This window comes from Mus musculus, chromosome 12 (assembly GCF_000001635.26).
Source record: "Mus musculus strain C57BL/6J chromosome 12, GRCm38.p6 C57BL/6J".
NCBI classification, from domain to species: domain Eukaryota; kingdom Metazoa; phylum Chordata; class Mammalia; order Rodentia; family Muridae; genus Mus; species Mus musculus.
Window position 1 is genome coordinate 37,879,802 of NC_000078.6, and position 14,421 is coordinate 37,894,222.

The 14,421-nt window shown below is 39.3% G+C and overlaps 1 protein-coding gene across 8 annotated transcripts in view; it reads left to right on the forward strand.

Annotated features, from left to right (window-relative positions):
• Positions 1–367: 367 nt before the first annotated feature.
• The window catches only part of Dgkb (diacylglycerol kinase, beta), a 754,071-nt gene continuing 740,017 nt past the window's right edge, over positions 368–14,421 (forward strand). For 2 of the 8 annotated variants that reach the window (XM_006515068.3, XM_017315019.2), the window contains exon 1: positions 368–617. The gene's annotated coding sequence lies outside the window, so the exon portion shown is untranslated. Of the gene's footprint in view, positions 618–647; positions 1,154–14,421 lie in introns of those variants that run through there. The other 6 variants (NM_001361686.1, NM_178681.5, NM_001361688.1 and 3 more) reach the window with 5 other exon arrangements.

Below are 14,421 nucleotides of genomic sequence, written 5' to 3' on the forward strand. Positions count from 1 at the left end.
CTGTGTCCTGATTAGTTATAACTACACACCAGTTTTCTTCTTCATCATCAGTTCATTGCCTTTGTAGTTTATCAGATCCACCATCCAGTCACCTGCTCTAAGTAACCAAGCAGGGATGAAGCAAGAGAGAGCATTAAATGGATGAGGTGAGTGGGCTGCGACTGAGTAGCCAGTTAGAATATAATTTAGTAATAAAGAGAGGGTAGTCCGGCATCAGATTTCTGGTGGAGGGACAAATGTACACTAAGTGATAGGAACTGAAGACAATACAGCTCAAAGTCTCAATAACAGCTACTGATGGCTGCACTGTCTCCCCAACCGCCTGATCATAACTCAGCCAGCAGTTAAACAGCTGGGAAGCCCTGTCTCTCTGTCTTATTTCCCCCTGTGTTCCAAGGGCTATAGTAGCAACAGCAGCCTCAGCAGCCAGGCAGCAGGGCTATAGCTTGCAGCCAAGCAGACCGCCGCCGCCTCATCACCACACACACACACACACACACACACACACACACACACACACACACACACACAATTGCACACACTTCCCGAATCAACGCGTTGTCACACAAATCCTGGACCATGACAGATGAGAGAAGAGCAATAGGCACGGACAACAGGTATTTCCTCTCTGACAAATTCAGTTTCATTCCCAATGCTTATTGGTTTGCATAAGGAAAGAAGCCTAAGCGATACCTAGCCTGTGCGGACTACCAGAGGACTGGAGGTGGCCTCGGCAGGGGAGGGTGAAGTGGGAGGAGTGAGATGTGGGGAAGAGAAGAAGCCAAAATTGACTTTCAGGCTCCGGAAGCCTACAGCTCTCAGCCTCCGCTGTTTTTGAGTTGCAAATGATCTGGGAGTGGTGGGTTGCAGGCAGCCCCTGCCATCGCCTGGAAGAAGACTTCCATCTTTCAGTCACTAGTTCCAACGGGCCGTGTGTTCTGGAAGGGGGTGGCAGCAGGGAGGAGGATGCTCTGAGCAGAGTTCTTGAAGCTTTGCTCTTGGGGGAAGCCGGGCTGTGTGGGAGCCTTCTGACTGAGCTGAGAGCGTGTGAATTGGAAAGGATCCTGAGAGCTGGCTGGTCCCAGTTCATCTCCGGAAAAGCTGTCGCTCTCGCTTCAGAGATGCGCCTAGCCTTCGCCTGCATCACGCTGCAGTAAGTTCAACTCAGCACGGTTGGCAGTTTGAGTGGCCTCTGGGTATGTGGTGCGGGGGAAGGGAAGCCGAGAAGAAATGGCGAGGAAAGTTAGGAAAGCAGAGCTTCAGATTTCCCATGCAAATCTGAAAGCATTTTGTGTCCCTCATTTCTGTGCTAGTTATTGGTCGCCTGCTGTTATCTGCAGCAGAGAACCTAATGTTAGCTAAGTAAGTCTGGGGAAAGTGCTCGATTTATTGTGATTCCAGGCAATGAGACTGGCGAGCGAGTGTGACCTCCTGAAAGTTACGGATGAGAGGGAAGGTGGTTTGTGGGGGCGGATGGTGAGGAATCAAAGAAGCCGGCTTCGATTTTTAAATTCCCCGATTGTCCTAAATTCCATTCTAGATTCATTTCCTATTTGTACATAAACAAACAAACAAAACACGCACGACGTTTCCTTACTTTTATAACATTAAAACTAAAGATGAACTAGATCTATAGCTAGCTGCTTAATGACAGTCTGGGCGACACGGATGATCTGGCTAAACATTCAGGTTGTTCTCTGTGGGTGGGGTGAAGAGCCTCCTAGGTTCTTACTGCTACCATCGTCTCCAGCTCCTAACCAGTATCATCTGAAATACTTATGATTTGAAAGGGACGATTTTACATGAAGATGCCATTGTACTTAGCTACTTAACAGGGCTGTGTTCGCTGGCAGAAGAAAACGAAGGCTAAAGAACTTTCCAAAACAACTCCAGCCAGTTTATTCAAAGTGCAGATAACCAACTCTTTTAAAAATAGGTCAGCATGGGCCAGCCTATTGTAAAGCAAATTAGCGAATAAATAAGGAGTTTGGCAGAACCCTAAAGGTCTTTTCTGAAAGGAAAGTAGAAATAATTAACTTAAAACAGTTGGGATTATCTGACCAGTTTTTCTCTTATGGAAAATCGAACCCCCAACACATTTTCTTTTTTTTTTTTTTAATGACAGGAAAAACACAACAGAAACGAGAAATAAAAGAATATCATAATTAGAAAAGATCTTCCACTTAGTTGAAGGCTTGCTGGAGAAATGACGGTTTCACTGTATTTTATTCCAAGAAATATTATAGTTACAGCGGAAGGTACCTAAAGCAGACTCCAGGACTCCAGAATCTTCCAACAGACAACTGCATATAAACTATCATGGGCTTCGTAGGTCAAAGTGGTTTTGAACTTTTGAGGTAAAGTCTGTGGCCAGACAGGACTTACACCTGTTCTCCTACCCAGCTCTAAAACAGAAGAACTGTTGAATTTGAGGCCAGACCAAGTTACACAGGTATTTCTAGATTATGGAGTGTGACACTGTCTAAAAAATTAGAAAGAGAATATACTAAAATTAGTAATTGTGAAACGCGATGTAATTCTGAAATCTGCTGTTATGATAAAATAGGAAATCCAGGGCTGCATTTATCCTGCCAGTTTAGTTTAAAATTGTCTGACTCTTTCCCTAAATCATCCAATCTATTACTTTATTACAAATAAGTCAGGTCAAGGAGTAATGAGAATTGTTTTAACTAGTCAGCTACTCATCTCCGAATTCTCTAAATAGAAAGGCTCACTCAGTGTTTGGGCAATTTTTGCTCTTGCAATATTCAACTATTTAGGGGTCCATTCTGTTTATCAAAAACTTCCATGCATAATCTCTAAATTTAACTCTGAGTAGCTTATGACCCAGGAAATATGCTTGTCATGGTTCTACATATGCAGGGTAAATGTTTTACAAAGCAATAAAGAGAGAGAGAGGAGAGAGAGAGAGAGAGAGAGAGAGAGAGAGAGAGAGAGAGAGAGAGAATGAGAGGGAGAGAGAATGGGAGAATAAGAGGGAGAGAGAATGAGAGAGAGAGAATGAGACACACACACACACACAGAGAGAGAGAGAGAGAGAGAGAGAGAGAGAGAGAGAGAGAGAGAAAATCCTTACTGTAAGAATATGTGGTGGTGAGTTTCCAAGCATTTCCATAACACTATGACGACAGACACTGAGTACTTGAAATCAGATATTCAGCTAATTGAAAAAAAACCTGGCTAAGAATCCCACAGCCATCTATCAAGAGTTCTTCAAGAAAGAAGCTTATTGGAGCCAAGTTATAGCCATGTGCTTACTCCATGCTTCAGAATTTTTTTTCATACTGCAAGAGGACAGTATTGTATCTGGGAAGATTATAGTTAAAAGTACTTTGTAGAGATCTTATTTTAATTTTTAAACCATTAGCAAAATTTGTTGCGACCGTGCCTGGCCGAGGCAAGAAGCTTGTGACTCACACTTTGCCTTGCATGCTTTTGAAAGAAAGAAATATTTGTCGTCAGAAATCTCAAAGTTAGTCCCTGAATCTAAATCTACCTACTAATAACAACTGGGGCTATACACAGGCAAGGGAAACCATTTGAACATTATCCTTTCCTGGATGGCTTCTGGATCAGAACTGTGCTTGTCTATGCATGACAGCTACAGAACCTCCACAGAAGCAATACCTCCAGCCAAGAGCACCTGCCCAGGGGAAGCTTCAGGCAAAGTTGGGGATGATATTCTTTTCCAAGTCCTGTAGGATTTTCTCTTTCCTGAAACCCTGACATGAAGTTTAACCTCAAATAAGAGTTCTGTGGGTAAAGCATTTTGAATGAGTTATTTTATCAACGGTGTAGAAGCTATAGAAGGAAGATATTTTCTACCACGTAAAAGAAAATCCAACCCAGGGTTGAATTAAAAAAGAATATATTGAAAGTAATAGAGTTGACAATGGTAGGCTGTGATAACCTCCATGGTGTGCCTCCCACTCCTAGTCACACTGCTACCTGTTCTATTAAGAAAGAATTGTGCTGTGACGCAGTTGGCTTCAGTGTATCCTTTTTGAAGGGGCTGAGAGTTGGAGGTACTTGAGAAATCATGCTAGGTAAGAGAGATTGCCTTGCTCTCTTTGTACTCAAGATTCAAACCACAAGAATTGGAATCTCACTTGACCCCAAGTCTGAACTTGGCATAGTCACCATTCCAATTTCTGGCTTTACAAACTGTGGAAACAAAACTGGGCTGGGTGCCAGGAATTAGAAGATGAAGGAGCTAATACGGGAGAAAATGGTCTGAAAGTTCCAAGAGGGAACTCCTCCATAGGCCATAGGCGGCTGCTGGATAAATGTGGGTACCTCTTTTATCCCGTGAGACATGGAAATAAAAGTTCTTTGGGATGTATTTGTGGTAGACTTCAAAGTCAAGGATAGAGCAGAGACTCAGACATAGCCTATGAAGTTTGGTTATAAAAATTAATTAGTGTTCCCTTTGGGCAATCCTTATTAAAAAAAAAAAAAGGAAACTGATAAAGAATACTGTGTGGACGGGCCAGGTGACAAGATGAAGTGATGACAACATGGAATACCTCTGCTTCTTGCATAATCATTTCCTAAAAATTTGCCAGGAAACTAAAGGCCACTTTTACCTAATGAGGATAAAACCAAAATGATTCCCTTGGGTAAACTGTCACATGTGAAGGAGCGTAACCTGGCTACTGTCACTTATCTTCTTCCCACAGATGAGAAAACAAGTAAGAGTCCCTGAAAATGTTATAGGCTTAGAGCCAAACCATATTCCAGGATTGGTCTTTCTCAGCATGCTAAATTTAAACAGCAGACTTTTATTTTTCCTTATGGGTTATCTGAGCCATGAAATGAAGGGTTCGCCTTTTAACAGGAAGTTTGCATTGCATGGTAAATTTAAAGCACAGTGTCCTTGACTTGGTCAATTTTGACTGCCAGCTGCCAATCATACTAAATGCAAGGAGTAAAAGCAAATATAGACTCAAATATCAGAAAATAGAGAAGAGTGCTCTATAAACAGGGTTCATTCTCTAGCACTATTCTCATGTGTGTGTGTGTGTGTGTGTGTGTGTGTGTGTGTGTGTGTTTGTGACTGGGAAACATGAGTGTATGTGTGTGATAGTGGGATGCAAACATCCCTTTGGTCCTGACTCTTGTCATTTGTAACATGTCTTGTTGGGAGTGGAAACTGTGTTGAGAGTTGACTTTTAAACAGCCACTAATAACTTAAATACAATGGCAGTGGCTTTTATGCACTGTGCCCTACATGACAGTGCTTTTACAAGCATCATACATGTAATTCTCACTATAACCTTATCTTGACAATCCTACCCATATTCTTCCTTCCCATTATATAAAGGAGCAAACTGAAGAATATAAATGAAGAAGGGTCAAGTAACTTTTACCACAGTTACAAGTTGGTAGATATAAATGTGAGTCTTGAATCCAGACTGTCTGGCTCTGCAAGTCATACTTTTAAACAAGAAGCTGCAAACTTACTAATAAGCCCTGGTCTTATTATAACCCTGAGAATATACACTATTCTCACCTCCATTGTTTCTGCTTACATTTCCTCCTCTGTCTGTAGTTTATTTCTAGGCAAACAAACTCTTCTTGGTTTTTCTGCACACTGAAATGTTTCACTTCAAGGTGCATCTTAATATTTTAAATTTCTACTTTAACATGAGAAACACTGTGGATTCTGTCTGGATTCTAACCACTGGCTTTACAGTCTGTGGGGTTACTCTAATTTGTGCTTGTCAATAAAGGCAGAAATTATTTGGTTTCTTCACTGAAGACAGAAGCTAAGACTACTTGTTTATTTTCAGAATTGTACTGCTTTACAGGACACAGTTTTGGAGCTTAATAAGAACTTGATATAATCAACTGAATTCAGCACCTTGAATAATAGGGAAACCCACTTGTATAATGGGTAAAACTAATATCCTCAATAAATCAGAAAAGTCATATTTCAATATAAGGTCAGAGGCAGACAAATAACTGGGATAAGGAAGACATAAAAACACGATAAAATCATTTAAACCACATTTAGTTCCCTCTGTAGTTTGGGTTGTGAATCTATTATGCTAAATTCTTGGGACTTAAAGTGTACTTCATATTCTGGGAGAGATATTTCTCTGCATTGATAAAATATCTTGGTGGATGGGACTTGCATCAAAGCACAAAATTAATTTCTTATGCCCAATTTGTAGAAATAGCGTGAAGGTTAGTTTACATGGTATTCTCTGTATAGCTGTGTTTTGACTTTGCATGTTTTTTGAGTTAGGTGTGGAAATCTCTATCTATGTTTCAGGTCTCCACTTAGGAAGCTCCTAATTCCTGGGTATTTTAGATTTCTTATTATGTTTATGGGATAGATATAATATGATAAATTAATATATTATCTTCAAATCACAAATTAAAATTATTTTTGACATCTAATTTGGGGGGTTGAAATATTAATTTATCTTTGGACAGAAAATAAAACCAAATGCTGGAATAATGACATCAAAGGAGCTCTGTCCTTTGTTAGTAGCATGAAGTTGAAAACACTTCATTTATTTGGAGACAAGTTGTCAAATAGTGCAAGTTGGTCTCCAATTCATGACGTAGCTGAAGGCAACATGAAATGTCTGATATTTCTTACTTCACTTTCTAATGCTGACATTGTGTTGTGTACCACATCTGGTATATGTGGAGCTCAAAATCAACCAGGACTTCTAGCAAAGTAAGCAAGCACTCTATTGTCTAAGGTACATCCCTGGCCTGAAACAAAGCTTCAAGATTGTTTTTTTTTTTTAAGATTTATTTATTTATTATATGTAAGTACACTCTAGCTGTCTTCAGACACACCAGAAGAGGGCATCAGATCTTGTTATGGATGGTTGTGAGCCACCATGTGGTTGCTGGGATTTGAACTCCGGACCTTTGGAAGAGCAGTCGGGTGCTCTTACCCACTGAGCCATCTCACCAGCCCCTCAAGATTGTTTTATGTCTTAGATTTACTGGAGAAAAACTTTGTAGACAGTTTTAATCTAACCATACATAACCCATGAACATGCTGTTCATGTCTGTCAGCAGAACTTTGCATTCAACATTACCACCAGAGAATTAAACCATGGTTAATAAAGGGAAAATCAGTCTTCAATCTGTCTTCCAGAGAAGTGCATTTAGTTCTTGTGATAATTTAAATTCTATTTTTTTCTTTACATATTTAAACCCATGACTACGTGAATTGGACCTAGCACATGGCTTTTCAAGTGGGAGGCTTGTTTCATAGTTCCTTCTGAGGTCAAATCATTCTACACTATTCTTCTCTCTAATGCCCATAAATCAGTTACCACATACGAATTTTAATCAGTAGGAGGACAGGTCGGAAGAGAAGTGTGTTAGCTATTTAAAATGTCTTTAGAGTTTCATTAAATGAGTAATCACAGTATGATGTTCCCCTAGCAAAGCAGCTGGTCCTTGGTTTATAATTTATTTTCTTTGCCTTTAGATAATTCCACATTTTGATTGTTCATGATGAGATAGAAATATAGATAATGGTTTGGAAAAAATCAACCTCACATAAAACTGCTCAATATGCAAATATGCTAATTTGAATTTCTTTTCATTTATTTCTTACAAATTGTGAAATAGAGTTTAACATTTCTGACTCTGTTCAAAATGCCTGCCTGGACTCAATACTTAATGTTATATTAAACATCAGTCTAATATTTAAATGTGGCTCAGATTTCTTTTAAAATAACCAAGATAAAAATAAAACCCACTACATATAAATATTTGCTTTAAGTGTTTATGTTGAGACTTTAGAACGTCTCATAATAAATATGCAAAATATATGGGGTAGTACAGAGGGGAGCATCCAAGAGGAAAGGGTTTTGTGAGCTCAAAGTCTTTCCCTTCCATCTTCAGTACCCACATGGACCAAAGCATGATGCTTTGCCTTTGTAACTCCAGTGCTGTGAGTGGCAGAGACAGGGATCCTCCTGTCTCTAAGAACTCACTGTCCTCCAGGAACTCACTGGTCAGCCAGTCTAGCTGAATCCGTTAACTCTGGATTCAGTAGACAAACAAATAAACAAACAGACAAATAAGTAATGGTAAGCTATACAGTAAGACACTGGAAGTCAACTTCTAGCCTCCACCCCCACACAAATATGCACACATCCATACGCATGTACAAGCATATACCCTCTACAATTATACCGCACATGGCACACACACATCCACTCACACATATACAAATGCCCCGCTTATACACATTTGTACAGATATGAGAGAAAGAGAGAGTGAGAGAGAGAGAGAGAGAGAGAGAGAGAGAGACCACAGACAGAAGGGTGAATCACATTAGCTATTTCTAGTCCCACGTGACTTGGAATCTTGTTTCAGATGTATTAAGAAAAAATGTCCTAAAGGGACTCTAAATGTATACAGCCCTTATTTTTCTTTATATTAATTAAATTAGTGATACTTGCAAAGTTATTTACCATCTTACATTTTCTTTCTATACTGTCTTCATTATTATTTTACTCAAAATGATTTTCTTGAAATATTTAAAAAGAGGTTACTGATAACGCAGTAAATCAGAAATGCATTATAAACTTCGCCCCAAGGGGTAAAGACACTGGAAGTCTTTGGAACACACAAACCTCAGAAATCATAATTTGTCACACCATTCTAAAACTACGATGAGAGCTCTTTCATTTTTCTTTCTAACATTCTGAAAACACACTCATGCTGTACACTGAGTATATCAGATAGCATTCTGTTTTGGTCTATATTGATTAGTCTGCTGTTGTTACCTATGTGTATCTCTTATGTGAGGAAAGCTATTGTCCAGACAGACAGCCTTTGAGTTATACATAAACCAAAAGAAATGGAGTGTGCTATGGGAAACCATTACAGAACTCTTGACCTGAAAACAGAACCTGAAGAAAGATGAGTTGGTGGTTTATTCAGCAACCTGTTTTGCTGACACAGAGAACATAAGGGAGAGTTTCTTCCTTGGCTGTTCACCAAATCTTCTCTTTGCTGGCTAATGAAGAGTGGGAGACCTGGAAAAGTCTCACTTGCCTGGACTTTCTTCAAGTGGATTTTGAATTCTGTAAAAAAAAAAAAATAGCCAGTTAATTCTGGGATGTTTAAGGGTTATTTGAATGGAGTTACTAAGATTGCCACATCAAGAGACAGACACATTAACACCATGCCCCTGTATCTGATTTTATTCTTCAGCCATGGATAGGTTTCCTTGTGAAGCATTCTGCCAGGGTCAGCAAAGGATGAGTCAGGAAATGAAAGAAATCCTTACAGTGCTAAAAGTTGCCATAACTCTAGTAACTTGGGCCCAAGGATACATACATAATACGGAGCCAAGTACATGATTTACTCATATAATCTTACTTTGATAAGAATTAAGAGCTGATGCTAACAACAGGGGAGCCAAGTCGCATGGAAAGAATCTAGTTGCCAGAACCATTAGGATGAAACTCTCAAAGCTACCTGCCCCACTCCATTCTGTTGCGCTTCCTTGTGGTTCTGATCTATGTAGCTTGCAGCGAGGCTAGAAGGTGACAGTGAGTTCAGGGGATTCCACCTAAGCTGACGTAATCATTTAGACCAAAGTTGATGCCTTCACGGTTAATCGCATTCTCTGAATTATTAAACAGAACGTTTCCATTCAGTCAAAAACATGACTCCTACATTACCTTCTCTTTTCCCTTTATATTATGGAATTATTCAGCTTTAGACAGCTTTGGAAGAATAGAAAAATGCAAGTACTTAATGTTGCTTAGTAACTTCTCTCATCTGTCATTTAGAGCGGCACATTAACAACTGTAACTTCCCCACACTTGTCCCAAATTACTAGAATCAAGAGAGAGCACACAGCTGATGAGTCACTTTGCTATCCTGCTGTTCTTAATAAGAGATCTGGATACCAGGATGGGTGTTCTATTGTTACATAAGCTTGTTTGTCGCAGCATATGTTAGAACTTTCTATTTGCCAAACAGAAGTCCCTGCTTGTCACCTGTTAAAGAGGGGTAGCATAGAACCCATTCAGAGAGCAATCATTTCTACTTGTTTAAAGCAGAGATTCTCAAACTGTGGGTCACAACCCTTTTCACAGGGTTCTCCTTTCCATCTGCATATTAGATATTTACATTATGATTCACAGCAGTAGCAAAATCACAGTTCTGAAGTTGGAATGAAGATAATTTTATGGTTTGGGAATCACCACAACATGAGGAACTGTATTAAGAAGGGGTTGCAGTGTTAGGAAGGTTGACAACAACTTGTCAAGTCTCTAGTTTGGAATATGCTCTATACAAAACTAAAAACTCATGGTTTTGTAGAGAGAAGTACTAAGGTTTTGATCTTATATTGGAAATCTTTTCTGTCTATTGATGAAGCTTTTATCCAAGTTACCTGGGTGCCTACTTGTATGGCATTTGATGCTTAACAGAGGTTTTTATCAGTATAAGGATACTTCTTATGGAAAGATCTTATATTTGACTTTAACTTTAAAATATGTTTTAACAAACGGACTCTCATTCATAGCATTAGTGATGCAGTTAAACAAAACCGAGGATCTGTTATATTTGATGTAGTTTTCATTCATTAGTAGCACCATGTTGATCAGAATTTCTTCTCAAATTATAAATACCAAGGGCGCATTGAAGTACTGCTTCCGACACAGTATGTGTTAGAGTCTGTAGGTAGAAGTTTAAGTGCAAACCTCCCCAATGTTAATCACAGGGTCTCTCATCCTGGGAACATCTACTAAAATGTCTTTGAAAATTGGAGTTAGAAAGTTAAAAAGTACTGACTTATCAGCATTCAACTATCCATTCAAAACATATTTAGTCCCTATGTTGCATTAGAATACATGATGATGGAAATAAAATTATAACTCTAGTCTGACCTTGATGCCATGGGGATGCTAAATTCAGATGTAGAAGAAAACACATAGATGTAGAAATTAGAAAACTTCAACCTATGTGTAGTGATGTGTGCAGCCCCCTGTAGTATAGAAGTCAAAGAGAGAGAAGAGTGATAATTAGATTATTACAGTCTGAATTGAGTATTGAGAAATTATGAATTCATTTTAAAAAGGAAAAGGCACTTATAAAGAAATATCTAGTGATCATTTTTCTCTTATTTCTTTATGAATACCACTGTGTCTGTCATTTTAGGCAAGTATAACTCTTGAGTGAGCAGTGACCTATAATGAACAAACAGATGAGAAGAGTAAATCAACAAAGAAGGATTCATTTGTTTATTTGACTGGTAATTGAAATGTTTGGTATGGATCTGAATACCTGGGAAAATGCTAGAGAGACTAATGATAATATCAATAAATAATTTTGATGCATTTTAATATGTTTGTAGTAGAATAGCTTGCAAAGATTGAAAATATATTGTCACAGAGAAAAACACGCAAACAGACAGACAGATACACAGACACACACACAGACACACACACACACACAGACACACACACACACAGACACACAGACACACACACACACACACACACACCAGAAATCAGTGGAATTCTAAAGGCCAGGTAATAATGTCCGATAACAAATGAAAAGTGATTGCCTCTGTTGGCTGTTACTGAGACTAACTGAGACAAGGACTGAAAATACAGCAGGCATATTTGAGCACAGGGAGTTTCCTGGTTATCTGAAATTGTAACATCATGGGGTAGAAATCAAAGCCTAGATGAAATGTTCTGAGTGAGAAGGCGTTCGGGAGAGGAGTTCCTGACTCATTTCACAGTCTATGGAAGTTTGAGAAAGGAGCTGTTTCTTGAGAATAAGTGGGTTTGCAGTAACTTTTTTCTCTTTGAGATGGAATATTTTTTAGTGTTTCTACATAGACACCAGAAGATGAGCATGGAGAAGATAATTTACAAGAGAAGAATAGTTAATGCATATCCAGGGATGTGGTCTTTAGTTTCTAAAACTTATACGGATATTGTTTGTCTTTCACATGGGGGGACATTCCTGTAGAGCAAAGTCAGGGGCAGGTCACAGTTGAAACAGACATGCAAACTTGAGGAAATCTCTGGAACTTTAGTTCACCTGTCAGAATTTTAATAAGCTGGAGAGTGTTTATAAGTTTGAAATGTGAGAGAAGTTATTTACCAGAGCCATACGGAGTGCTGGTCTAGGTTGGAAGGGCACTGTTTGAGTAGGTGGTCATTAGTTTACAGTGAAAACAGTTTACCACAAAGTGCAACTCAACTAGGTTGCTTAACAAGAGGCATAGCAAATGTAAATAAATTGATTGGTGTTTGGTTTTCTTTTTCCTTGAACTTAAATGCCCTACCTCCCTACCGGCCAGCATCTCCTGTCATCTTCCTTCTTTTTCCTATTGATTTGGAAACCTGAATGGCTGTGTTCTGTCAACACATCTCTTGTTATCATTACTACTGGTTAAAGTGTGGAGACTGAGAAGTCAGTTGCTTAACTGGACACCATTTCTGCCCTGACAAGTCCTCTTCATTATTATCCACTGGTTACTGACCACTCAGTTCATCACGTGGAAAGGTGTATGCAATGGATGCTGTCCTTACCTCCAAGAACCAGTGCTTGCGCTGACATTGTATCTGTCCACTTAACCATCCAGACAGACCTACTATACAACTCCAATATCTGTCTCCCCAAATCTTCACTTCCTGTACTCATTTTCTACCATTTTTCATTTGACCAAAGTGACTCAACCGAGCATTCTGCCTGTGCCTTCCCACCTAGGTTTTTTAATGTTGCTCAAAATCACAGAGCCGTGAAAACTGGTGTCTTAATAGATTTGTGATCACTCTTCTCAGTAATTCTCCTAAGCACCCGCACTGTGTTTTCTTTCCCATTCTCTGCGGCAGCATCTACATAAGCTTTGCCACGCCTGAAGTGAATGCTTCATTAAAACAAAAGGCATTTTAACAGTGTTCTCACTGTGCTGCTTTTATTTTTCTAGCATTTGAACATTTAAGTTAAACTTATTATTATAAATGGAAAATCGCTGTAATTCGCTGTAGTTTAATCTTTCCTGCCTGCCTCTGCCTTGCTTGAGTCTTTTCCTGCTTACAGCACTCATGCCTCATGGTTACTCTCTCACACCTTGCACTTTTCCTGTGTCTTCAACTCTTTAAGTATACATAAAACAAAAATGAAGCCTTCTTCGATGGTTTGGAAAGTCCCTGGTACAAACCAGGCATTCAAAAATGACTGGGTTAAAAGCTGTCTGAATTATGCTGCTCCTCTCTTTATTGGCAATACTTCATTATTACCTCATTATTGTTTCTCTGGGCCAACAATGTTTTCACCTTTTAGTATGCTTAGGAAGGTGTTTGCCACTCATCTTTCCCCCCAATTGATAGTGAACAGTAATAAGTGTATTTGTTTGCTGTGAAGATTCGTTGAGTGAATGAGATTATTTTTTAGTTTGCCTGAATAAAGTGATTAAAACTTTATTTTCAATATTTATTGAATTTTCAAAATTTTAACTATTTAAGTTATATGTTGTCATTGTGGATATGCAATGTGAGTATGTGTACTGTGTGTGTGTGTGTGTGTGTGTGTGTGTGTGTTGTGGGTATGCATATGGTATGTGTGGGTATGCATACAGTGTGTGTGTGTGTGTGTGTGTGTGTGTGTGTGTGTGTCCGTCCATCCGAGCACCATGTACTTATGCACACATGTGTTCGAAGACCAGAGATCAAACGGTAGTGCTGTTCCCAAGGACAACAGTCTACTTTCTGTTTTGACAAGGATTCTCATTGGAACCTTAGACTTAGAATTAGGCCAACTTGGCTAGTTCATTCTTTCCTTCCTCAGGGTTAGGGTTATAACTGTTTGCCACTATACCCTACTTGTCTATGAGGATTTGGGGAGAACAAACTCAGGTCTTTTTGCTTGCCTGGCAAGCACTTTACAAAAAGAGTTCTCTCTCTCTCTCTCTCTCTCTCTCTCTCTCTCTCTCTCTCTCTCTCTCTCTCTCTTTCTCTGTCTCTCTCTCTCTCTCTCTCCCTCTTTCTGTCTTTCTCTCTGTCTGTCTGTCTGTCTCTCTCTCTCTCTCTCTCTCTCTCTCTCTCTCTCTCTCTCTCTGTGTGTGTGTGTGTGTGTTTGTGTGCATATGTTCAATTGTAAACTTGGATATAAGGGAAGGGAAGGACAGTTGTTTACATGATTTGACCCAAACAATCATGGAGACCATGAGGATTCCTGGGAGTAAAGAGAAGGTTTGAAGGTCACACAAACAGAGAGAATGGAGAATAGATTGGTGCCACATCACTTCCTTTTTTTCTCATATTTATTTACCTTATGCATATGAGTATACCGTAGCTCTCTTCAGAGACACCAGAAGAGAGCACAAGAACCCATTATAGATGGTTGTGAGCCATCTGGTTGTGGTTGCTAGGAATTGAACTC